General features: G+C 39.9%; 1 long non-coding RNA gene across 2 annotated transcripts in view; it reads right to left on the bottom strand.

Annotated features, from left to right (window-relative positions):
- LOC142052626 (uncharacterized) overlaps positions 1–23,727 on the bottom strand; it is a 30,299-nt gene extending 6,572 nt beyond the window's left edge. For both annotated transcript variants that reach the window (XR_012658912.1, XR_012658911.1), the window contains exons 1-2: positions 23,438–23,727; positions 23,138–23,213 (exon numbers count right to left, since the gene is read on the bottom strand). This is a non-coding gene — a long non-coding RNA (uncharacterized LOC142052626). The remainder of the gene's footprint in view (positions 1–23,137; positions 23,214–23,437) is intronic.
- Between the last annotated feature and the right edge of the window lie 571 nt (positions 23,728–24,298).

Raw genomic sequence — 24,298 nt, 5'->3', positions numbered from 1 at the left:
AAGTTGCCATTTCTCTGGACAATCCTGGGTTTCTAATTGCTTAAACACATGCAGTCTTGCAGGTCTCTAACCAATATAACTGACAAGCAACCTTATGCATGTATATAACAAACTCACCAGGTTTTAAGTTGAAGTAAAGTGAGAAAAACTAATTGGCTGAAGGGTAAGCATAATAAATTCTGGGGAAAAAGTGTAGCTGATCCCATCATAAAACAACTAGAATGAGAATGTGCTACATAATAAACTAAGTGTTACTGTTTTGTGCAATCACTCAGGCCCTGCATTTTGATTAATTGCAGATTCCGAATTACTGAGAAAATGGCAGTTAATTACCCCTAACACCTTTGCAGGAACAGCTTGGAGGGGACTATGAAATTTGCACTCTGAAGTCTGAGTTAAATATATCATTTTAGCTTAATGGAATTTAATAATATTGTAATTCAAATGTATGTTGCACAAAATTAATAGCTTTTATACTGAAATACCTATGTTTGATCTGTCTCATATTTTATGCACACTGACATTTATCAATTTCTTCTGAAATAACCATCGTTTCCAAAAACTGGAGGAGAAACTTAGGAGTGCATATTTCAGGTGCGGTATTATTCCGAAACCAGCAGTCACGACAGAGGTTTGATGTGCTTATCCTGATAGCTTGGCTGACTTTTTCTTCCCTGTCTTTAACTCTCCCAGGTTGATTGTAACCAGTTATAATTCCAAAGGGTTGAGCTGTGCTTTTCCATCAGACCCCTTGGAGGAGGGGAGCAGAGGGGGACCCCGGCGGGAGCCCCGAGCCTGCCGGCCACTCGGACAGAGCTCTGCCGCAGCCACACCAGCTCCTGTGAGCTTTGCTGGAAGAGCAGCCGGTGCAGTCCTGTCATCTCAAAGTACCGTGAGCAGCCTTAGAGTTGCTTTATAATTTAACATGGTGAGCTGTTTAGACAGTAAGTAGAAATCCTCCGGAGATTAAGAAAAGGAGGCTGCAGTAAATCCCACTCATTCCACAGCTGTATCTGTGGTGAGCTTGGAGTCACAGCTGGCCATGGAAAGTTTTATGGAGATTTTTGGAAACGTGGGTTACGCTGAAATTTCATCTTTTTAACAAAACCCACTGGGTGGCGCTAGGCCGTGTTTACGGCAGCTATAAAATCTGATCCTCAGTTCTTCTCCAGTCCGATTAAAACCCGCACGTTATTCATTAAATTATAATTTGTTTGGACATAGGGAAATAGAAAAATAATATCTGATGTCTATTTACAGTTTGATAGACTCTATGAAAATTAGGAATAACTAGGCTAATAGAAAACATATGCCTAAGAATTATCAAATATGTCAGTTTGAATAACAAAAAATCCTCAAGGTAGTCAAGTTGTCTGAAAAATATAGAACTAGATTTTACACTTAGAAAAATACATTTAAATACTAAGGATAAAAATAGAATACTTTGTTACAGTGCACCTCCACACCCAAATCAGAATCACCACATTCACACAGTGTTCGATGCTGTTCAAATTCAGAAGATAACATGATTCTTGCTTACATCATGGCAGCAGAAGCTTTGCAGAGTCATCTCAAACCCAGATCCCCATCATTTATGAGTCCTATGTTGTTCTTTCTGTTCAAAATTCAAGAATACTTTGAGAGTCTTTAAAATAAAATCTCTTCCATGCATGAAATATCTGAACATGTAAAATATCAGAGAAGGCCTGGATTTAGGTCCTTGACAGAAATAGTATCTGTACTGTGTAATTAATTTGAGGGAAGAAAGGATTAGTAATTAATTTAGAAGTAAATTAAACAATGTATTAACCCAGGAAAATCTGTATACATAATTCAGTAGGGACAATGGGACAGTATGAGCAAGTGTGCAAGCTCAAATATAAGGGTTACTTCCACACATATGTCTTAAAAAAAGAGGTAGCAAAAAATCACTGAGGGCTAAAAGAGGACCAAGAAATATAAGGGGTATTTTATAGTTGAAAACAAGCACATACACAAAAAAATCCCGAAGTACAAAAATGCTCTCTTACTTGCCAGGAGTAAGAGAGTCTCGGAAAGTTATTTTTAAAGATATTTGCACAAAGGGTACCAGATACAGAGGCTGTATTTTATAGATATTTACATTTGCAAAAAAAAACTGTGGAAAAAAAAAGGTGGGGATGACCAAATATATTCAGTTTCATTCCCAGACTTACTACTTCTTATGTAGAATAGTGTTAGTGGAAGAAAACTCATCTGTGTGTCCAAATTCACAGGACCACATCAGACTCACTTAATTTCATAATCTCCTTAGGTTTTGTCAACCGTAAGAGCGTTTTCTACAAATAAATGATAACTTTCTAAGGAAAAACCCACTCCCTGAATAGACTTGGTTAAATTTTATTAACAATTTTGCTTGGCATTGACTCCTGACTATGCTATTGTTTTTCTTTGAATTCAACAGAATGGTTTACACAGTATTATATGAAAGGCAGAACAAATGTAAGACAGGTAAATCAATTGAACTTCTAGTAGTATAAAACATTAAAGGTCCGCTATTTGGGAATCTGTAATATCTACTGTGGATGATAACCATTTTTCACTGTCATTTTTTATACTAGTTTAGAAATTGCATTGTGACATGATTTGCACAATTGGGAGCTGATGCTTCCCAAACACTCAGTGCAACAGAAAGTATTGTTTAAAATACAGTAAGCGTCATTACCCAGACCTGCCTGAAACTCTGGGTTAGAGATTCACGCATTGCTATATCTCTAATGCCCCGAAGGAATAACTGTGACCCAGCCCTGAGCTGAGGAATGGTCCATCCAGGTCAGCGACACTATCACAGACAGACATCTGTCCCAACCACTGATTCTGCCCTGGGCCTGGCTACAGTCTCTCCTGTTGCTTTTCCACTGACATCTATCAGTTCAAGCCAATAACATTTTGATCCACTATTTATCCATTGCTTTGTTTTGCTGGGCCACTCCCTCAACAGAAACTTTTGTCAAAATTTTTTTCCAAGTTTTTACTTTCCTCTCAAAGAATATGTCTGTAATGCTCCCTGTAAGAATAGGAATAGTGTCGAGCTGGAACGGAAACATTAAATGCAAAACACCAAAGAAATAGGTATTTTTCTGCTGATTATGTTCGATCTTTGCTGTACACTTTGTCCTTTTCAAGTACTTTTCCTGAATTGTTTTTTGTTTTTAAATTTGTGCATATTATATTCAAGCTAAATGCTACCTTGTGTGGCAGGTGAGGATACAAATAAAAATATTGGATCAAGAAATGAAGTATTCCTTAGCAAGCCATAAAAACAACATCAATGAGCAGTTGGTAAAGCAATCAGGGTCCCAGGCTAAAGCGTACAGCAAACACAGTGACCTTAGCCTTTCTCTTTTGATTTACAGCAGCGTTGGAAAGTAACTTAACTAGGTGCCGTGGGGCTCCAAGAACAGCTGAGTCAATGTATTGTTTAAATTGTTATGGATGTTAATTAGATTAGCAATTTGATGTTGAGACCTGTACAGGGAAGTGGGTGTGCTCTTTGAAACTCATTCTTCTGCCCTGAAAATTCGGGAAAGATGAAGCCCTACACTGGAAAAATCAGTGAGGTCCTACAGAGTCCCAGAATCCTTGTCATGACATCTATGGAACAGCAAAGGAATTATCTGGTTTTAGCATTAACAGACACCAGCATTCATTAACTGTTCAGTATAGGCACAACTGGGGCATGAATGTCATACACACTGGTATATTCCAGTATCAGGTCTCTTACCAGGTGCTAATAATTTTTTATTAATGGAGTGGTGTCAAATCGGAAGCATTCATTAGAAAAATGCAGTTGCTCTTACGCTCCTAATCTACCTACTGCTCGTTACCAACGTAGGTGAGTACTTTCCACATAAATTAGAACAATTTAGAAGATTTCAAGGAGTCCCTGCTACTCTGCCATAGTCTAGGCTGAAAAGTGAGAAAATAAGCACAAAAATTCCTGTAAGAAGTCTTTTTAATCCTGTGGAACTACAGTTCTCTTGCGCTTTTGGCAGATACTACAACTGACTGCTTTAATAATATAATGGCAAGGTACTAGGCTTTCTCCTCATAATCCAGTTTATACTTTTTTTTTCAAATTCAAAGCAATTATGTTCCTAAAATCTTCAATCAAATCTATAATCTTTGTCATCCAGTATCCACAAATTACTGTTTGAAGTGCTCATATATACACTTATTTTGCTGAACTAGGGCTATAGAAAGGAGAGAGCGATCTGCTGAATCTGCTCTTCTCATTGCCACATGGGTTTCTGCAGAGGTCTGGCAGGCCTGATCTTGTTTAATCTTTCAGAGGCCAGAATAGGTCTTCTACACGTCGCTACTGCAATTATAAAGCAGGACATCAAATGAAGCTGAACCTTTAAACCAATCCAGCAGCTGGAACTTCAGACTTGCAATTTTTTGTGGGAAAAAGTAAATGGAATTCTAAATTATGGAAGACCTTACTGAAACCTCCCAAGTAGTCCTGAGTTCACATCATATAAAAGCAATGTGAATCCCCTGATGTCAGTACACGAGTGTCTTCTCACTCCAGCCAGCTGTCTGGTAGAAAATTCCCTGATGTCAAAACACCCAACTTTTGCAGACAGGAAGATGATATGATAAATTCCCTCAGCTTCTGGAGGGAAATTCTGGTTCCAGAGAATTATCTGTTGCAGAAGAGCCTTGATAATAAGCTCTTCAGGCACTTGCATTTCTTTCTTACACATCCCAGCTGAGTTCCTTGACTGAGACTCATGGCTATTTTGGAGGGAAAAGTTATTTTGTTTCGGTTTTTACTGGGAGTGGGAACCAAAAACCCCAAAAGTGTTAAAAGCTTCTGTTCTTCAAATAGAGTAGGGCAGGAAAGCTTCTTTCCCCATACTTGTGCTCCCGTGTGCTCACAATGCACTATGGAGCCCCCGTGTTCACACGAGTGTTACAAAAGCTCATAATTTTATCTATGTGACTTCCATCAAACAGATGAAAATGATACAGTACATCTCATTCCCGCTTCTCATCCACAGGCCCCTTCATGCACGTCTCTGACTCTCATTACCATCCTGAATGTCTTGAGCCACCTGTATCTGTAGAAAGATCATGTACATTTTTTAACATGTGCCCAGTTTGGAAACTCTGCTGAAAAAAATCAATGCCCTAGGCTGTCTTCTGAGAAGATTAGCAAGTGCAAAATACTGAAATGAGAAACAGTCACATCAATACCATCAGGATTAGTCCCAACAGCAAGAAAAGGATGTTACTGTCCCTGTGCCAGGTTTAATTGCCGTGAAGACTGTGGATAGCTTAGCTTTGGCATTTTCTCATCAAACCAGAATAGAGCAGGCTATATCCACAGCATCTCAGTCTGCCTCTGTAGCAGTGGAAAAATATTCCTGCAATGAAAAATGAACACAGAATCACACAGAATCACAGAATGGCAGGGGTTGGAAGGGACCTCTGGAGATCATCTCGTCCAACCCCCTTGCTTGAGCAGGGACACCCACTGCAGGGGGCACAGAAGCACGTCCAGGTGGGTTTTGAATGTCTCCAGGGAAGGAGACTCCACACCCTCCCTGGGCAGCCTGTTCCACTGCTCTGTCACCCTCACAGGAAAGAAGTTTTTTCTCATATTTAAGTGGAACTTCCTGTGTTCCAACTTGTGCCCATTGCCCCTTGTCACATGGATAAAATTATGAGCTTTTTTAACACTCATGAACAGTGTTTCACATACACATGGGTAACGTTGCTATGTAACTGGTAAAAGGTGTAAGAGTGTGTGCATGCATGCCCATGACTGGTTACAATTAGCACTAAATCCTCACTGGTGTCTCTCTTACCACAGGATAATTACTGCAGTTTATACCAGCCAAAAAGCTCTCCTTTATACACTACTTATTTTGACACTTCTCAAAGTAGCTGGACTAGAATTCACATTTTAATGCATCTTTTCTGTTTAGGCAGATTCAAAACCAAACAAAAAAACAGCCTTGTTTTGAAAAAAAGGCATTACAACCACTGTAAACAAAAAAAGTTCCATTAATAGATTTCCTATTTTTATAAATTTATAAACTGATACCTATTAATGGAAAGCCACTCTTCAAATGCTAAGCAACAGCGATTGTAGGTCATTTATATTAAGTGTTTTGTGTCTGTGTTACCGCCTGCTGAGACCTGTGGCACCTAGAAGCCAAAGAGAATCTCAAGGATTAATTGCCATTAGTTAAAAATGGTTTTTGCTTTAAATTTTTATGTTGTGTGCAAGGGTGTGTTAAACAGAGGTTTTAGTTAATGTTTTACTTGGTAGCAATGACAAGATTTAGCTAGCTACTCCTACATGTAATTCTTTTTTAATTGCAAAAATTGAAATTCTTGTCGTCAGGAAACCACATCATTTTGACTGGCTGTACATCAAAATTGAGAATCTGAGAGAGTGCCCGGGAGTGAGCATCAAGGAGCAGCACAGCATCCCCCCAGGGTGGGATCAGCCTCAGAGCTAGCTCATGGACAGGGAAGTATATGAGACTTAAAATAGGTTCTCGGCTTGAACTATTAATAAACTTAGGAAAAGTCTTATGAGGTATTGCACCACGAGAGACAACAGGAGAAAAATCATGGTTTATATAATTATCTCAGGTACATCCAGAACCTAGCAGCTCCTTAACATGGAGAGAAGTTACCTGCCTGTGGGCTAAGGAGCACAGGACGTTCTGGTGCACAACCCCAGCAGGGAGCTAAGGGTTGTCAACCCACTGCACACAGACTAAGGAAAAGTAGACTGAGAGTGTGGTACATGCTGACTGCCCCGTACCTTGGCTGGGGGAAGTTAGGTGAGTGTGATGGCATCAGTCAACTGGGGATTTTTCCCTTCGATTACCTGGTTTTAGATTTTAAAATATTCCTTGGCTAAACTTTTCTCCTCCCTTTCTTTGACTGCCTGGTGGAAGCAGAAGTGATTTAGTGAGAGGGAAAATGCACTCATTTCCTACCACAGGACTTATACCTCCTGCACATTATCCTGTGTATACGGGGCAGGCACAAGACCATAATCCTGAAAGAGCGCAGAGTGCATGGCGTGTTGAAGGCTGCTTGCCGCAAAGAAAGTTGAAGCCTTACCCAAGTGGACAAAGAGGGTAGGAGGGGTGGGTAGGGAGTTAAACCTCTTTCACAGAGTTGTTTAACATTTCAGAATACACTACTGGATTTGCAATCAGTTTGGCAGTGGAGTCTTATAACCAAACAGACGTCTCTTTTAAGAAAATCTTTGTATGTCTGAACAGAAAGAGGTTTGTCCTCAAGCAGGAAGCCTAACACAGAGCTTACACAGCGATATATTTTCAGTCATGTGGCCAAGACAATAAACATGCATCTTTTGATCTGTGTGGCAACAGCATACGAGTCGTAGTTTATGCCGGGATAGAATGAGACGCAAATCTGCCAAGAGTGAGTCAGTGCTCTGGCATGTTTCTGCACATCCTAAATTTCACCAGCCTGAGACTAGGGGACTTCAAATAAATGTCTAAGGAACCCATAAAAGTATTCCAGCAAGCATGATGGTTTAAGCCCTAATGTCAAAACACAGGAACATGCAGTCTATTTTGTAGAAAATATTTTCTGGTCTTCTAACTATAAATTAAGTCTCTTTAAAACATGTGCTTCTGTAGGCATACATTTACCAGCAGTCTTTTCCTCTTTATATGATGCAAAGAGGGCAGTAATACCTCTCCCGGGACTACAGAGGGCACGGGTAGGATTTTAAAATACCATTAAACATTATCTCTTATTAATTGCTGTCACGTTCAAATTTGAGCAATATCCTCTGGCCGTTTAATAGCAGCGCTGCCATTATACCTTGTTGTCTTACGGCATTATACAGCTAACCACACTGGTACATTATTTCCTAGACCGCCTCTGTTTACAAATCAAAGTGCTTCACTTAAGCACAGCCTGCTGAAATGCAGCGCTGTTATTAGGAAATGTGAGTGGGCTGAAGTGGGGATCCCTGTAGAGTTAACTTGGCAGCCTTCAAGATCCTGGCTCAACCTGATATTAAAAGTGAGTCATCAGTTTACCCACACAGCAGGACCTCACTTTGTACTTTTCTGTGAGCAGCTCAGCAGAGGGCCAGGAGATCCAGCATTTGCTTCTCTAATTAATAAACAGCTGAAAGGAACTTCTTGTTAAGGAAGACTTGGGGTTTTTTTTGTTGTTGTTTCTTTGGTTTGGGGTTTGGGTTTTTTTTGTTCTTTAGTGTTAAATGCTGATAAATAAAAGCACAAGTCAGGTCTATCACCTGGAAGGCTAGTGTGCTGTGCATGTTAGTGGCCCAATACGGGCTGCTTTGTTTCCACTCCAGGTCTAGGGCTCTGCAACTGCCTCAGCTCCCTCAAAGTTATTTTTGCATCTGCCAGAAGCTGTTTGCAGATCAAATCTTTCATTCACATTAATTTGGGACTAGCCTGTTTTCCAAAGAATATCCATAAACTGCCTGGTGCTCCTGGAGGGCCTCGAGCAGAAGGTATGCCAGTGCTCATGCCTCTTTGAGAAGTAGAGGAATCACAATACTATAAAGGCTGCAGAGTGAATATGCTTTCTGGGTTAATTGATCAAGGCCAGGTTTTTCTTCTGGTATACATTTTAAATATCTAACTAATTGGTCTTTCATGCAGTATTTTCTTGTTCTAGCAGTTTTGTAGCAGCACCAGGTGTCATGTGAACGTAGCATGAAAAGCTAGGATGGACAGACTGTTTCCTACACTCTGAAGCTGTCTTGATACTGATCTTGCTTTTCCCTTGCCTTTACCTCAGTTCATCAATCACATTTATATGCTTCTCTGTAATTGAGGCAACCCTTCTGTCTCTTTTACAGCCTCAACCAAAAGTTCGTGATTTACATGCTCATTTCCCTGATTTATAGGTGCATTTTATTGAAAGATATCTCCTTCAGACTGTATTTTTTGTTCTTCTTTTGCCCCCAACTTAAGGTAACATCTATATGAGCTAAAGTTAAAGCCTGTGGATTTCAGTGGGATTTGGGCATCTAAATATAGGTGCTTTCTTGAAGGAAAGCCTGCTTTTTTTTCAACGTTTCCTGGTTCTGAGGAGAACAGAAATCAGCACGATATTTCACTAGTGGTCCTAGTGTAGCTGCATAGCCATGTGGTAAAAAATATCTTTTGGGTGCACCAAAAAGTCAATGCCACGGTTACTTTGACTGCAGATTTTGCATTTACCAAATTCCATGTTCCCTAAATATATATTTTTCCAGTGTCTCTTTATTTTCTTTTGATTTAGCTCAAGATACACTAGTTTTATGTACCTTTCTCAGTTTGGTCTTTTCCTATTTATGCCTGTAACAGACAAAATCATTGCTATTCATTTCATGGTATTAATTTCATGACAGTGCTACACTCTTGTTTCATACAGCTGCCAAGGGGTTTTTTTTCTGTTTGTTTAGATCCTCCCAAAGGCAAGGTACCAAAATAGGAGGAAAATAAAAATTATGTTATATATGAAAATGGTAGAAGAAGGGAGGGGAAGAGGCTGAAGAGAATGTAAATCTTCCTAAACAACCAAACGATTTGGATTATGAAAACGAGAGTGTCTTATGTCAAGTGCCTCTTCACCCTTTAAGTGTGCTATGAAATATGATCACTTGTCTTGAATACACTCCATCCTAGCAGCAACATTCTTGAACTTATAAACACTATTAATTGTGTCAAACTTGGAATCTGAATCCTGCAAACCCTTCCTATGTTAAACTGAATAAGCCTCATTCATAGCTGGGGTAGGTTTGAATGAGTTCAGCACGGTTCTGTTAGGCAGGACAATTTTTTATGAATAATTCTGCATTCTTTTCTGAACAAATCTTTGAGTTAGGTGTTTTGAAGTAGTCTGGATGGCACCAGAACCCCTTTTCTATATACCACAGTTAGGCTGAGAAAGTAATGTGTCATTCGAGACAATTAACGATACTGAATTTTCCAAAAGAAAGACTAATAGCTATGCAAAGTTATCAGAATCCTTTCCAGGCACTGTTCTCCATTTGCGCTGCAGGTAGGACCTCTGTTATTAGGTGCAATATATCTTTTATTCCTGCAGAAGAGATCAGTATCTCTTTTACATCTCACCTTAAGCATATTTAAAAAGTGGTTGTTTTATACAAAAGTATAATTATAGGAAAAGAGAGGAATATGATGAAAATGGCCTTTCTCTAAGTTTGCTTTCAGTGAACAAGCTAACATATAAATAGCAACCAAACTGGAACAAAAAGTCTATTCCATGCTGCACTACATGTACTGCTTCTTAAACTGGTCCCTCAGCTTCACTGGCTCAGATGTCCCACACGGCAATTCTCCATAGCAGCACACTGACAGTGTGAACCCTTCAGCCTGAGACAGAGAGGGACACCCCAGGAAAGACCAGTGTGGGCAGCTAGAGATGGAACTAAAATTTTAAACAAAGTTTGATGTTACATACATCTTATACTTCTATCTTTGTTTCTAGAGTTGTAATAAATTAGTTAACCTTTTATTTTGATGTCAGTGTCTGTAAAGTTTGCCTGGTTCTAGTAACCTGGTTCTAAGCTGTTTTGCTCTATTATGCATAAGCTGTTCCCATAGGCAGAAAGATGCTGCACGCAAGCACAGACTGGCATTCCTCAGAGATGCCACTGTTCAGGATCTGTTCTGGGGTTTGGTTGGGTAACTAGCTTAATGGCCTGATAAAATTGCATCTTATACAAGAAGGAGACTTTTCCTTTATCTGGTGAACTTTGCTGTGTTTGAAAATATACCTGCTTTTTTTTTTTTATTCCTTTAGATGCAAACGGACATTGACTACCCAGACTGAGTCATGCAGTACGTGATGCCAAGAAATCCTACTTAAGTTGTGATCTGAGGCTATGTATGATGTATGTTTGAGGGCAGTGAGGCTTGTAAGGAGGAGATGCCAAACCTGCTTCGCTGTTGCACTCAGGAGGAGAGGAAACGTGATGGGAAAGCATTTGCTGAGATCCTGGATCACTAAGTCAGTGAGGGTGGGCTGGAGGTGCACCAGGGCTTTCCCGAAGGGGAGCAGGGAGGAGGGAAAGCCTGTCCTCTGCAGTAACATGCCACTTCGTGCTTCTCCTGAGTGACAAGGGACCCAGGGACTGCTGAAATCTCTGTCCAAGTGGTAAAAGGTTTGTGCCATCATTACTCAGCTCTCTTCTGCTTCCTTTGGGCTACAAAGTCCCTGCCCACTGACTTGCCAAGAACACAGTGCAGTCAGTACAGTCTCCAGAAAGCTCTGCAACAAACCTCAACAGGATGATCAATAACAGCACATCTCAGAGAAACAATAAATCAGCATTTATGTACTTCTTTACATTTGTAAAGTGCTTCTCAAGCATGAATTAATGAATACACAAAAGCACTCCTATCAGAGTAGGTGGTTCACAGGCTGTAATGATGATGAACAGGCACCTTTAATCCAAACCACATTGTTCAAAATAGGCACTTGGTTCAGGATTACTTATAAAACTCAAGGGTAAATCAGTGATCAGCCAAAAGCAGATAGATAATGCTAAAAGGTGAGTTAACAGGAATTTCCCAGACTTTGTCTGAGTGACAAACCGAAAGCTGACACTATTACAGAACGCAGAGGCAAAGTCTGGCTCCCGAGTCACTTTTAGCAGTCATTTTTATCCAGACATCTTATTTAAAGTAGTATCGCTGAACACAGCAAGGTGTAAGCAAATGTAGCACAATTTCCTCCTTTTGCTCTTAGTACATGGTATATAAGGTCTCATATATGTGTGATAACAAAGGCGAAAAGTTCATTACAGAAAGTGAGATGGAGTAATAATCTTAGAACACGTGGGACTAAATGGGAAAAGGATCGCTCCAGGCAATTGCCTAGTACAAGAGATGAGAAGAGGAAAAGATGAAACTAAGGAAAGCTCTGCCAGAAGCACAGAGCAGCCAGAGGAAGAGTGATCCCTGCATCCATGGGCAGGAGAGGCTTTGGACAGTTTTGGTCCTGACTGTGTTGCAATTCAGTAAGTGCACTTTCTGTAAGACAAGACCATTAAAGCTTATTCCTAAAGTTTAATGTTTAGAGCTAAGTGGATTGTTGCACTACAGCCATCTGAGGGAACTGCAAGTAGTGCAAGTCAAGACTGTTGTATCAAAAGCCTGGCTAAAGAATAGCAGAGTTGGAGTAGGTGAAATAAAGTGCTGAAGGAGTTTAATAGACTAACCTGAACACCAGGCTGTGACAGAACAAAAACCAGATCACTTTGATATTTCTGAATTAGCAATTCTGTTTCACATAAGAAGGAATATTCAATCATCATTTTTCTTGAAAAGTATAACCAGATGGGCAGCCACCCTAACAGCCAAAAAACATGTCTTTTGAGAGTCATTCTGGGGCATTCCATAGAATAAAACACCCTTTTCTGTTTGTTTCTAGCAGCTTTAGTTTCAGGTTCTGACAAAGGCATACAGGACTAACTGTTACACATGGAAAATGGTGCAATGGGAATACTAGCATAGCGAACCAGCTCCTGTAAGCAGCTGAGTTACTCCATTCTTACTCAGGCGCAGATCCTGTTAACAGGGTTTTGACCTTTGTAAGAATTTTAGAATCAGGGCATCAATATCATCGGGGGAATTGACATTTTCTGGGCTTTTTTCTCCACACTTTTCCTCACAGTGTAGTTTAGAGCAAGGAACAGTTCAATTTCAGATGCTAAATGAGAATAACTGGGAAAATCTGAGGATTAAATTCTCCCTCCCTCCACTTGTCCTTCCCATCAGGCTGCCCTATACATGTTTTTCAGGTGATACTGGTGTTTAAATTTACAAGATCTCTTTCAGGGAGGTGGAATCGATTACTCTTCCCTCCCTGTCACAGTTCTTGGGTTGAGTTTAGAACATGCCATCCATTTCATGAACCTCAGACATCCCCAGTCCTGCCCTGGACAGGTTTTTATAAATTTTGCATGGAGAAGTAGGAACAGTTCTGCCTCAGCACCACTGACTCTCTCTCATTTCAAGCTCTGCAGGACAGGGGGAATGACATACAAATGTGGTTTTGATACTATGAGGAACCAAAGTGCTCATCCTTCATAATGCACGGTTTTATCAAGGCAGGTCCAATCGTAAAGTTTACGTACTAAGTCATTATTCTGAAGAAATAAGCAGCTACTGGAGGGGTAAGTCACTTCTAGAGAGATCGTTTCCAGATTGTAATAGAACATTGAAGAAAAAGAAAACAACGGAAAGGTTTTATAAAATGAAAGCAAATTCTCACATAAAAGTCACAAAATGGCAGGACAGGGACAGAAGTGTCTTTGAGGAGGTTGGCAGTCTCTATTTGTACAGTTAGAGAAACAGTAAAAATACTTCAGTGTTCATTCCTTTATTCTTGTACCATAACAGTGATAAGAGTCATAAGATTTACTACTGTGACTCTGGCAATCACTAAGGGGAAACCTCTGACAAAAGGAACTAATGGATGGTAAAAATATTTACTAGTAACTGTACAGTGAATAAACTGTTCTAAGCACAGTAAAACTCAGCAGATCTGCAACCGTAAAAGTTGTGCTAAAACTAGCAGCCTGATGTTCACCAGCAGAAGATTATATGTTGTGTCTCTCTAATATATATGTGTATTCACATACAGGCATCAATACATATTGCACAACAGATACTGCATGCATGTGTGTGCGTGAGTTAGTGAGAATAACTTTGCTGGTGCGGTGCCTGATGCCTTTTTTTGGGTTGGTTTTGATCAAGAAAAATGCCTGAAGGAACACCAAACCCCTGCACAGATCTCTTCTGGAATTCCCCTGCTGCGTGTTAAGAGGGTGGCTTTGCCTAGGGCAACATTTATGTAAGACACAATGATTTATTTTTTTTCACTGTCACTTCACTCATTCCGGAAGAGGACCACTAACTCTAGTTAGCAGATGCAAGTCTGCAGGTTAAAATTAGGGCTTTGCTTTTAAATATTCTGAAATGCAAAAAGAAAAATGTCTTAGGAGTGCATGTTTTTCAGGGAGGTATAATGTAGACAGCTATATATAATAAGTAATCCTTCCTTTCTCTACAGTATAGCTTTTTACAAGCAATTCCATGATGGAGAAGCCACTGTCTACCCCTGCTTTGGTGATAATCTGGACATCATGAATACATTTCCTACTCTGTTGGATGATTTCTCCCTGAAGTTCTGTGTGTAGGGGACAATGCTACATTATTTTCCTTCAACTTCCCAGGCTCAGCACATAGTAAAATCCTTGTCTGCAGATTTCAGACTTTCTTTTGCATGGTTAAGTTATCAGCTTTCTGTCAGGATTGCATTATGGTTTTTGAAGGAGGTGGAAGAGGTGGGGGAGAAGGTTTATTTTACAAGCAGCCAGTTAAGATGTGTCCTAATGAATTGAATCTGGCTAACTCTCTGTCCTCTATCGAGCTTTCCAGACTTGCAAAGCTTTGAACCTTGCACATGAAAGGGGGAGGTATTTATTGGAATCTGCTATGACTGAAACTTTGCTGCTCATCTGAAGGTATCGTTTGTATTCCACTTCATAAAATAATGAACACTGGAGCTGTCTCTTGTGAACTAGACCAGCGGTCTTGTCCAATTTTAGTGGTAAAGGTCATAAAAGTTAAGTGTTCCAGCAGTGAGACCAGCTCTGTGGTAGTCTTCAAAGGACATGCTTCTGTCCTGGCCAGAAACTAGGGTATAAGCATATCAAAGACCTAATATCTAAGAAGGCCTAAATTTAACTGCATTTTCATGTTATAGATGTCAACTGAATCTTTATCCAGTATTTAGGAGGCTTGAGTGACAGTATTGTGACAGGAATAATAGGTATGAAAATAGTTCGTCAGACAACTTTTTTTTTTATTATTTTAACAATTTAACTTCTTGCATTTTCATCTTGTGTGAGTTTTTAGTTTCTTTTAGCGAAACATTAATCTCACTTCATTTGCAACCTATACAATCTGTTTAAATGCATTTTATGAAAAAAATTAAAATAAATGTCACAGAAAAGGTCTATACTCAAATCAAATAACATTTGTATATCAATTGCTTGTTCAAATAGGTAAGCCAGGTATTTTCTCCCATGAACTATTTTTCCCTCATTTAATTTTGCTGTCATTCTTTCAGCCTTCTACCCTGATCTTGCCAACTCTCACAAAATGAATGGTCTGCTATGTATTTCAAGCAATGAAAGTCCTCCAAAAAGAAATCAGCATCCATGGATGAAGTAGAGCTGGTCTTTCATTTAGTAGCAACCCTGGGCCACAAGATTCAGTGAAGATTTAGTTTACATCTACCAAGCAGTTTTTTGAGCAGACAATGATATTAACTCCACTGCCAGCCCTGATACACATTTTAGTAACAATCAATTATATCTAAATAAATTGTTTTAAATGAATGGCTTGTTTTCATGACCATTTTTTCCTTCCTCACAATGTGCACGCATTTATCAGATTTTTAAAACCTGATTTCTATAACTAATTGAAAATTTATCACCTGCTCACAGGCCATTTCTAGGAAATATGTATTCGAGTGAAGTCAGTTACCAGTGATTAATTATCTGGTTATTTATGAAGGACACAATTGTAGTAACATGACTGATACATAAAAATCCATTTTAAGGCAAGTTGTTTAATACTCAGTGGAAAATACTTGTGCCAGTTAAACAAACATGTTTAAAGAGCTTAACAGTATAAAAACTGTATTATTAGGCCAGACTGAAGACTGAGATAGACCCATATGTTGAAAGAAATCAAACACAACATGATCCTGCAGCGGGTGTGATTGCTAGCATCCAGCAACTATCAGTTGCGGGTTTTCTTCAGCAAAGAAACAGAATTTGTGAGCATAGAGAAAGATAATTTTAAACAGAATTTAGGCAATACTTGCTGCACTTATCATTCCTGGTCTTTTTGCCAGGAGATACAGTAATGCATAGTGACTCTGCAGACCTGTTGTGCACTGTTAAACGCATGCCATGTCCCACCCCAGAACTGGCTGCAGCTCACCAGGAGGAAGGATTTCTCCCCGCCCCGTTGCCCTGGGGGACCTGGCAGTGGAGAACCGGGTGGGTGGCGATGGTGTGCCACTGCTCAGCGCTTTCTGTGGCAATTCCCCTTTTGACTAACAAAATCACTGTTAAATAAAACCCAAGCTTCTAAAAAAAGAAAAAACCAAACAAGTTAATGAAAAACCATCAACTATATGGTCTCTGTCAGAGTTGCCAGAGTCTCATGAACAGGGCACTGGCACCTGGGGACAGGGTTGGACCCCAACAGGAGGACTGATAAGAGAGCTTCGATGAATCTTTGAGCAGCATAGAGTTTCTAGCAGAGATTAAAAGCTGATGTGGAATTTTTGTTAGCCCTTAATGACACTCTAGTTCCTATGGAAAATGAATATTAGACCAATATGATGACAAATACTGACGCATATTTTCCACTGTCCTGAGAGTTAATCTTCCTTTCTCACATTCACTTCTTTGGTTTAATCATATGATATAATAAAATAGTAGTTAACTTTCAAAAACATCAGTCAAATATTGAAAGCACTATGTAACCCGCAGCACAGTATATCTTTCCATAGTTACAATAAGTCCTATGCAATCCTACAATTAATGTCAGATTTGATTTCTCTTGTGCTTTTCTGTCCTTATTACAGCAATCATTTCTGTTTTTCCTCTCTCTAGTCTTTTCTCAGGCTCTCACAGTGATATTTTTCATGATCGCTTCACTTTTGTATATTATTCTAGTTTTCACTTCACTTTGGTATTATTGTTTCAATATTACATTAAATTGATTTTTTTCCTCTGTTCTACCTCCCACACTCCCATATTGATATCACTTATTCCACCCTCATTTCCTCAATATTCTTGGATAGTGGTTTATGGATAGAGTCTTCAGCTGAGTGGTGTTTGAACATGGTCACTGGTTTGTTTGTGAGGTGTCTACACCATGTCTGCTTCAACCACTTGATAGAGATTTTTTACAGCCATATTGGTTTGGCAGAACCCATACATATTTCAGCATCATTTTTACATGGAATGTTGATCTGCTTTTTCTAGTTTGTTCCTAACACTCAAAGTGGACTAAAGAGTGCATTGATCACTGAATAAGCCTGAGAAGGGTGATTTTAAGGAAGACTTAAGTCCAAAAGTTAGTACCTTGGGAAACATATAAAACAAATAGAAATGAAACAAAAATATTTTCAGTTCCTGAGTCTATTTAGGGAACTGAAATGAGGATTCTTTGAATTCTGTTACAAGCTAATTACTTCTTGCTCTGATTTCAGGATATTTTTTTTCCCAGACCTATTTGGCTATATTGGCTTTTTCCCCAAAACTGGACAATATTCTTGAATGAGCATTTTATCCTAAATTATTCCAAACATTTTCAGTTTATTATTACAGTCGATATTTTTTGTCTCAGTTTGGCATTCTCTCTGCCCCCAAACATAGTTGTTTTTCCTTCCCACTGAAAAACCAGTATAATAATTTAGAAGCTTAATAACTGTTCAGTAGACTTGTCACTGATGTTCCGATTACAGTTTTACTGCTACATAAACATAAACCCACATTTAAAGGGAAGTGCTGCGTGGAGGCAGTGTAGGTGCTGTTCCAAATGCTGGTGGCTAGAGGGAACCCTTTTTCCTTGTTGGAGAGAGTGGCTCTAAAAAGGCAATGAATTTTTTGCTGCAACAAAGCAGTCCATTAAAAGAAAAAGAAGATTGGAAAATCCTTGAAACAAAAATATTAGCATGAATCAAGAAGCGATCCCAGTCGAGCATAGGGATCAGGAGATGTGTCAATGAAATTTATCATTTCTACAGAATTAAGGAGGGCATTTCGATGTCCCAGTCCAGGGACAGTGGTAGGTCACGCACGGTTAAATGCTGTCCCAGTAGCCAGCTCCTTGGAATCTGTTAGACTAGTTATGGCAGCCTAAGTTACATTGGCTGCAGGGGTGGATGTTTTGGTTTCGTGCATGGGGGAAAAGAAGACCCAGACCACAAAAAAAGAGCAGGGAATTCACAGAGCAGCAGTAGGTAAGGCATTTAGGTAACAGCTACTGTACTTTTAGGCCCCTAGCCAGCAAATTAATTAAGCACGTGCTTAACTTTAAACATATAAGTCATAGCTTTAGCTGAGCTATTTGGATGTTTGAAGTTAAGCAGCTTTAAAGCATACAGGCATCAGGTTGCTTAAGCTTTGGTGTTTTGGCTCCAGCTGCACCCTTGGGTACCACCTGGGAATGGGGCACAGGCAGGGTGGGGAGACCTTTTGTTTGGAGAGTGTTTTGGGGTGGTGCTTGGCAAAAGCTGAGGCGTGGGGAAGCCTGACATGTGCGCAATCTCACTCTCATATGAAACTGGGCTGTGGCCAGCTTGTGTACCTTACCTAGGAATTTGGAAGGACTCCTAGCACTGTAGTGTGGTCCGAGAGACCTATTTTTCGTCTTGCCTGTTATTCACAATCTTGGGTAATGCCCTGAAAGATCATATAGTAGAGCAAATAATGTGAGGGGGAAGCAATGCAAGGATGGAAGATTTGGAGAGGAGATTACATTGATTAATGCTGACAATTAGCATAACCTTAATGTCTGGTTTATGCTACCTTACTCCAGTTCTGCTTAACTCCACTGAGAGCAATGAGGATGGTAAGAAGGTAGTATAAATCTTAGCATACTCCTCCCTGTTAACTGAGTAAATCTGAAGTAATGGATACCCCACAAGCCTCAACTGTCCTTATACGGACTAGCTACTAGAAGCCAAAGCCCACAGCCTTTTTATGGGGTCACCCTTACAAACACAGTAGGACCCAGGTGTAAGCGTTTCAGCAAATGTTCTTGCAGATGCACTCCAAATGTTCTCAGCTGTGCTCCAACAGAACAATTTGCCAAGAGCTGTTGAACGTAGCTTGAGTACGGCAGCTGTGGCTATATTGCTCAAAAAACACCATATTTGACAGCTCCTGCTTGCCCTCTGTCTACACAGCCAGTTGGCCTGGGTATACTTGGCCCTGAGATAATGTGTGGGGTGTATTCAGGCAGGTGTGGCCCAAGATGTCTGTCCTGTGTGATCGTGCCAGGACTGTGTTTGCCAACTGCACAGCACGCAGGGCTGATCCTGGACGTGATCTCTATTCTTTCCATGGCATGCTGTTGAAGTACTTAATGGTTCAGAACTGTTCAGTTGTGGCAAATGAGACCAAAAGTCCATCTAACCCCGGCATCTTGCCTCTGGCAGAGGCATGCAGAAGTTAGTAGTGGACAGTATAATACTTCTTCCCAGAAATACTTTCACATCCTGCAGCAATTCATGTTTCAGCAGCTTAGGCAGATGCAATACCTTTTAATTTAAAGGATTTGTCCTGTCAGATCCACATCACCCTGCAGCAGGGAGCTCCATAACACCCATCTTGTGCTTTTCAAAGCTGCTGCCGGATGGTTCCTTTTGACATCCTCTGGTTCCACTCACAGAGACTACATGCTCCCTGTGCAACCACTCTGTCCTGTGCATGATTTTGTAGACCTCTGTAATGTATCTGTCCTCAACCATCTCTCTAGAAGTTGAAGAGTCCTAGTGCAGTTAATTGTTCTTCACCTGGAAGTTGTTCCATACCTTTGATCAGCCCTGTCACTCCCCTATCTACTTTTTTTTCAGTTCTACTATGTCTTTTTTAAGATGTGTGTGCCGGGGGAGGGAACCATAACTGCTGAACTAGGTCATATAAAACATTGGATGAATTCCTGGGTTTCTATTTTAATGTCTCTGAAGCTTTGGCAAATGTTCAGAACTGTTCCATTTTCTTCCTCTCTCTCCCTGTAGTAGAGCTACTCCTATGATTAAGGCAAACCTCCCAACCTCCCAGCTCGCCAGTGCGAAGCTGGAAGAGAGTAGTGCAGCTAGAAACACACTGATGGAAGGATGACTACATTTGGTCCTCTTCAGTCTCAGGCATCCTTACCATATAATCTCACTCACAAACTGATCAAGTCCCATTTGAAAGTAGGATAGTCTTTTTGCCCCCACTAGTCCTACCAGAATCTCACACCCTTGATCATAGGAAGTCTCCTTTCCCAGTCTACCTTTCTCTATGACCATTTTATACACATTTATTTTTGTTCTTCTTCTCTCTTTCATTAATGTTTATGTCCCTGATACATTTATGGACCACAAACATGCTCAGGATCATTTTTCATATTGGTGATTGCCATGATCCTGATATGATCAGTTAATGAGCCCAAATACATCTCCTTGTCTGTAGGTATCCTTCAGTTTATGCAGAGATTCCTGTTAATAATTCCTAAGTATATAGGCTTTCATTTACATTGTTGAAATTTATCTTACGTCTATTGCTCCAACACTTCGTTCTGCCTCTGTGATGCTCTGAACTTCCTCTGTGCTGATGGAAATATTGACGACTGGTGCCGAGGCAACTCCTTGAAGAATTCAACTAGCAGTCTCTCACCAGCCCAACACCTCCTCTTTGAGAGCAATCTGACCATCGTTTCTCTTTCTGCCAGTCCTTTACTTATACCGTACTTCTTTAGTACTAATTCCCCTTTTCTCCAGATGAATTGATAACTTCAGTGGTATATTACAGAGTACTTGACTGAGGCTGAATTCTTCTTGTCTGCAAAATGTGGTAATTTTATAAAACAATGTTATCAGATTAGACTGATATCATCACCTGAACTAAAGCCATATTGCATTTTATGCATTTTTTGGGGGTGTATCCATGAATTTAATTATTTTGTCTGTTAAATTTTGTTCTATAGTCTGCCACTCCTACTGAGCTCCAGATGATAGGTCTAGCCAGGTTTCTCACTTTCTTCAATCTTGGTCAAAGAGGAGAATGTAAGCACCTAACTGCCACTGTCAAATGTCATATATTTTCAAAATTCCTTGCCACAGGATTTTTAATTTCATGTATGAGTTCTTTCACTGTTCTGAGGCAGACATTAGTATTTATTTGCACTCGCTACATTTTATCTTCATTTGGATGTCATCATTTTTATTTGTGTCCGCTCAATTCTCTGTAGCTCTTCTGCCTTATATCCTCAGTCCTAAATAATTAATTAAATTCAAGGGCATCCCTAGAATATTTTTTATATTGCCCTCTCTTCAGTGGGGCCCTGCTTCTTTCTTGTTTGTTTTTATGGCCAAGAGAGTGTTTATTGTGTAAGTTCTTTTGCAAGTCCTCGTTCAAGTTGTCTTTCACCAAAAAGTGAGTCGAATAATGGAGATGTTGAACTAAAGTGTTTTGTGGGACTTCTTGCTGTAATGGGCATATTATTTAGAATTTTTGATGACAGTACATATTTTAAGAACAAGTTATCACTCAGTAAAGCATGCTAACTTTTTGCTCTGGTTTTGTTTTCTCTCATGATTTGAACTTGATCTCTGCTGATTCCCAATGCAGGTCACTCACTGAGTGAAAAAAAAACCCCAAAGGTTCTTATAGTGTTTTAGAGTGTCATAGCTGCGAGGTGGAGAAAAGTGATACATGCATTTCCGCTGGTGTCTTAGACACATCTCACAGCAGGGAAATGCTGGGAGGTGGCAATACCTTTGCCCTCTGTGTACTGGAGAGAAGGGTAGAGTAGTGTTAGAGCAGCCCTTGACGCTAAGATAGGCTTTGTGACAAACAGTGGCACAAATATTGTGACGAGCAATGCAGCCCAGTAAAGGCATCTTACTCTGTTTTAATAACAACCTTACCTTCACCGCTGGGTTTGCAGAACCTCTTCATTAGGATGTTTTTTAAAAATGTGGGTATGCTGAAGTGCCTCCTGACTTCAGCAAAGAGCCTATATTCACTTAGGGCTTTGAGGCGCCCAGATTTATGAACAGGAGAGTTGAAGATAGGTTTAATAATAACCTGAAGCTTACCCTAGAGCACAGAGGCAGGACTCTGTTTCATTCATAACTAGAGCAATGGTAATTTGGAGCATCAGTGGAACAGAACTGGTCATCACAAAGTGGAGGCACAGGCTGTAAAATCTGACATGCTTGAGACCTCTGGCTTACAAGGTTTTAGGTTAAGCACATGTGTCAGTATTTACATGCTCTGCACCTAAATCCTGTAGCTGCTGTTATAGCTCATGGATTACAAAAGCTGAGTTATCAAAGTGCTGAGTTGCTGGGACAAGTGCTACCAGCAGCTTTTCTTTCTTCTACAGCATTTTGCTCCATCACCCTAGTTAATTCCCAGGTTTATTAGTACAACACAATCCTTCTTGAGGAAGAGATAAATAGCAAAATAGGTCTTTCTTTGCTAATACTAAATATGCCATTTTCATTCACTGTGCATCACTCTTATTTTACACTGTGGCTACCTTAAGCACACCTATACATTCACTTAAAATAAGTTTTCAGACAATAAGAAAGCAATCGAATGTAGCTGTGTCATGAAGGAGTCTCAATCCCCAGGAACCAAGTGACATTTACAACTTCTTTCCTTCCGAAGAGTGATTGTTGGGTATTTTCATACTCCAGAAAGTTCTTTTAAATATTTTTAGTCTCAGGATTGTGGGAGGGGATTGAAATATTTCATGCCAAGTTTTTCAGAAGGTGTGTTGCCAAAAAATATCTGTGTAGGAAGCAGAGAAAGTACTTAAAAAATAAAGATATTCTGTTCCTTTAACCAAAATTTCAACTGTTACATGCATGCTTTCCCTCATTCACAGAACAAAATGCCGTGCACCAACACACACACACTTTTTAATTTTCCTGATCCAGACACTTTTCCAAACATATGGCTGTTGACAGTAAAAATTTAGAGAGAACGAATCTGCTTTTTCTCTACTTGCTTTTCCTTTATACTCACTCTTTTCCTGTTCCAAACTATGACAGGCATTTATAGAAGTGTATCTCAGAAAACAAGAATTTCCCAATATTTCTCACCTCTTAGCATTCTCACCACCTGCAATTATACAAAACAATACAACCCTGGATTCCTTTTCTCAGAAAAAAAAAACCCAAACTACGTTAAGCAAAAGATTTGTGACTGTGATTGATTACAGACTACAGAAGAATGAGATTATTCTGAAGGAAAAGTCTTACAGATAAATGGATTAGAGTTACTTACACTTGTTGACATGGGATTGAAATACTCCATTTCTGCCTTTGTGACCACTGGGTTCACTCATGAGAGATAGGTGAAACTGAGTAGAAAGAGATTAGAAATGTAAATAAAGTCCGTTTTCCACTGTCCAAAGACTGCATGCGCAATGCAAAAGGAAAAATTAAATGAGATATTAAAATGTCTTTCTGTTTTTGAGCTTGACCCTGCATTCCCTTATTCCGTTACACTGGAGTTAATGGGGCTGCTCAACTCCCACAAGGACGATTTAAGCTATTATTAGTAAGAAACTGTTCTCTTCCTTACATGCTGATCGTCTGAGGAGTGCAGAGGAAGGCATGCAGAGGAAAACTCCCGAGGACCGTGCGGCGGGGCTTAGCGTACCCGCAGCCCTGGGATGATGCTGAAGCCCCTCACCGTGCCCCGGGCAGAGCGCAGCTCGTCACTGCCGCCCCGCACACCTCGCCCTAGGGCAATGCCAGCGCGGGCGGCTGGAGCCGCAGACCAGCTTTGTGGGAAGGAGGATACAAGACCACTGTTCCCAGCAGAAACATGCCTCCAGTTCATGCACTTGGAGGCACCCAGAGAAGGATTCAGTGTTGACCCACTGAAGTCTCTTGCCTGAAGGATAGCCGCTTTTCACTTTCCAGGGTGGGAGCGGTATGACTTTGCTAGAAATTGGGAATTCTACCTTTTTTTGTTTGTTTGTTTCAGAGCTTCTCTTATTTTTCTAAGCCTTTCCCCTTTCCCTCTGCAATAAAGTGGCTGTTGTATTTACTCATGCTGTGATGGAATGTTTTTTTATTTACAATTAAATACAAATTATACTAAATCTTTCAGTGTTAGTTTATTACCTTTATTTTCCACCACTTTTTGTTTGTTTGCTTTTGTACACCTAATTTTTGTTTTCATTCTGTTCCAATTTGTTTGCAGTCATTCTGCAGACAAACGTCTGATGTAGTTTGGACCACAAGTGACTCGCAGATCACAGTCTGAGTAACAAACATTTATTTATGTTCATACTCCTTTGGTAGATTTTTACTTCCTCTGCATTTTGCTTAAGATTTACACTGGACATCTGCACAACTTGAAGGAAAATCAAAGATAAAAGAGCTTCTATTTTGATTTATATTAGCATCTGTTCTCACACAGGAAAAAAAGAAAAAG

The sequence above is a fragment of the Phalacrocorax aristotelis genome, chromosome 2 (genome assembly GCF_949628215.1).
Source record: "Phalacrocorax aristotelis chromosome 2, bGulAri2.1, whole genome shotgun sequence".
Taxonomy (NCBI): domain Eukaryota; kingdom Metazoa; phylum Chordata; class Aves; order Suliformes; family Phalacrocoracidae; genus Phalacrocorax; species Phalacrocorax aristotelis.
This window is presented reverse-complemented; position numbering and strand designations above follow the sequence as displayed.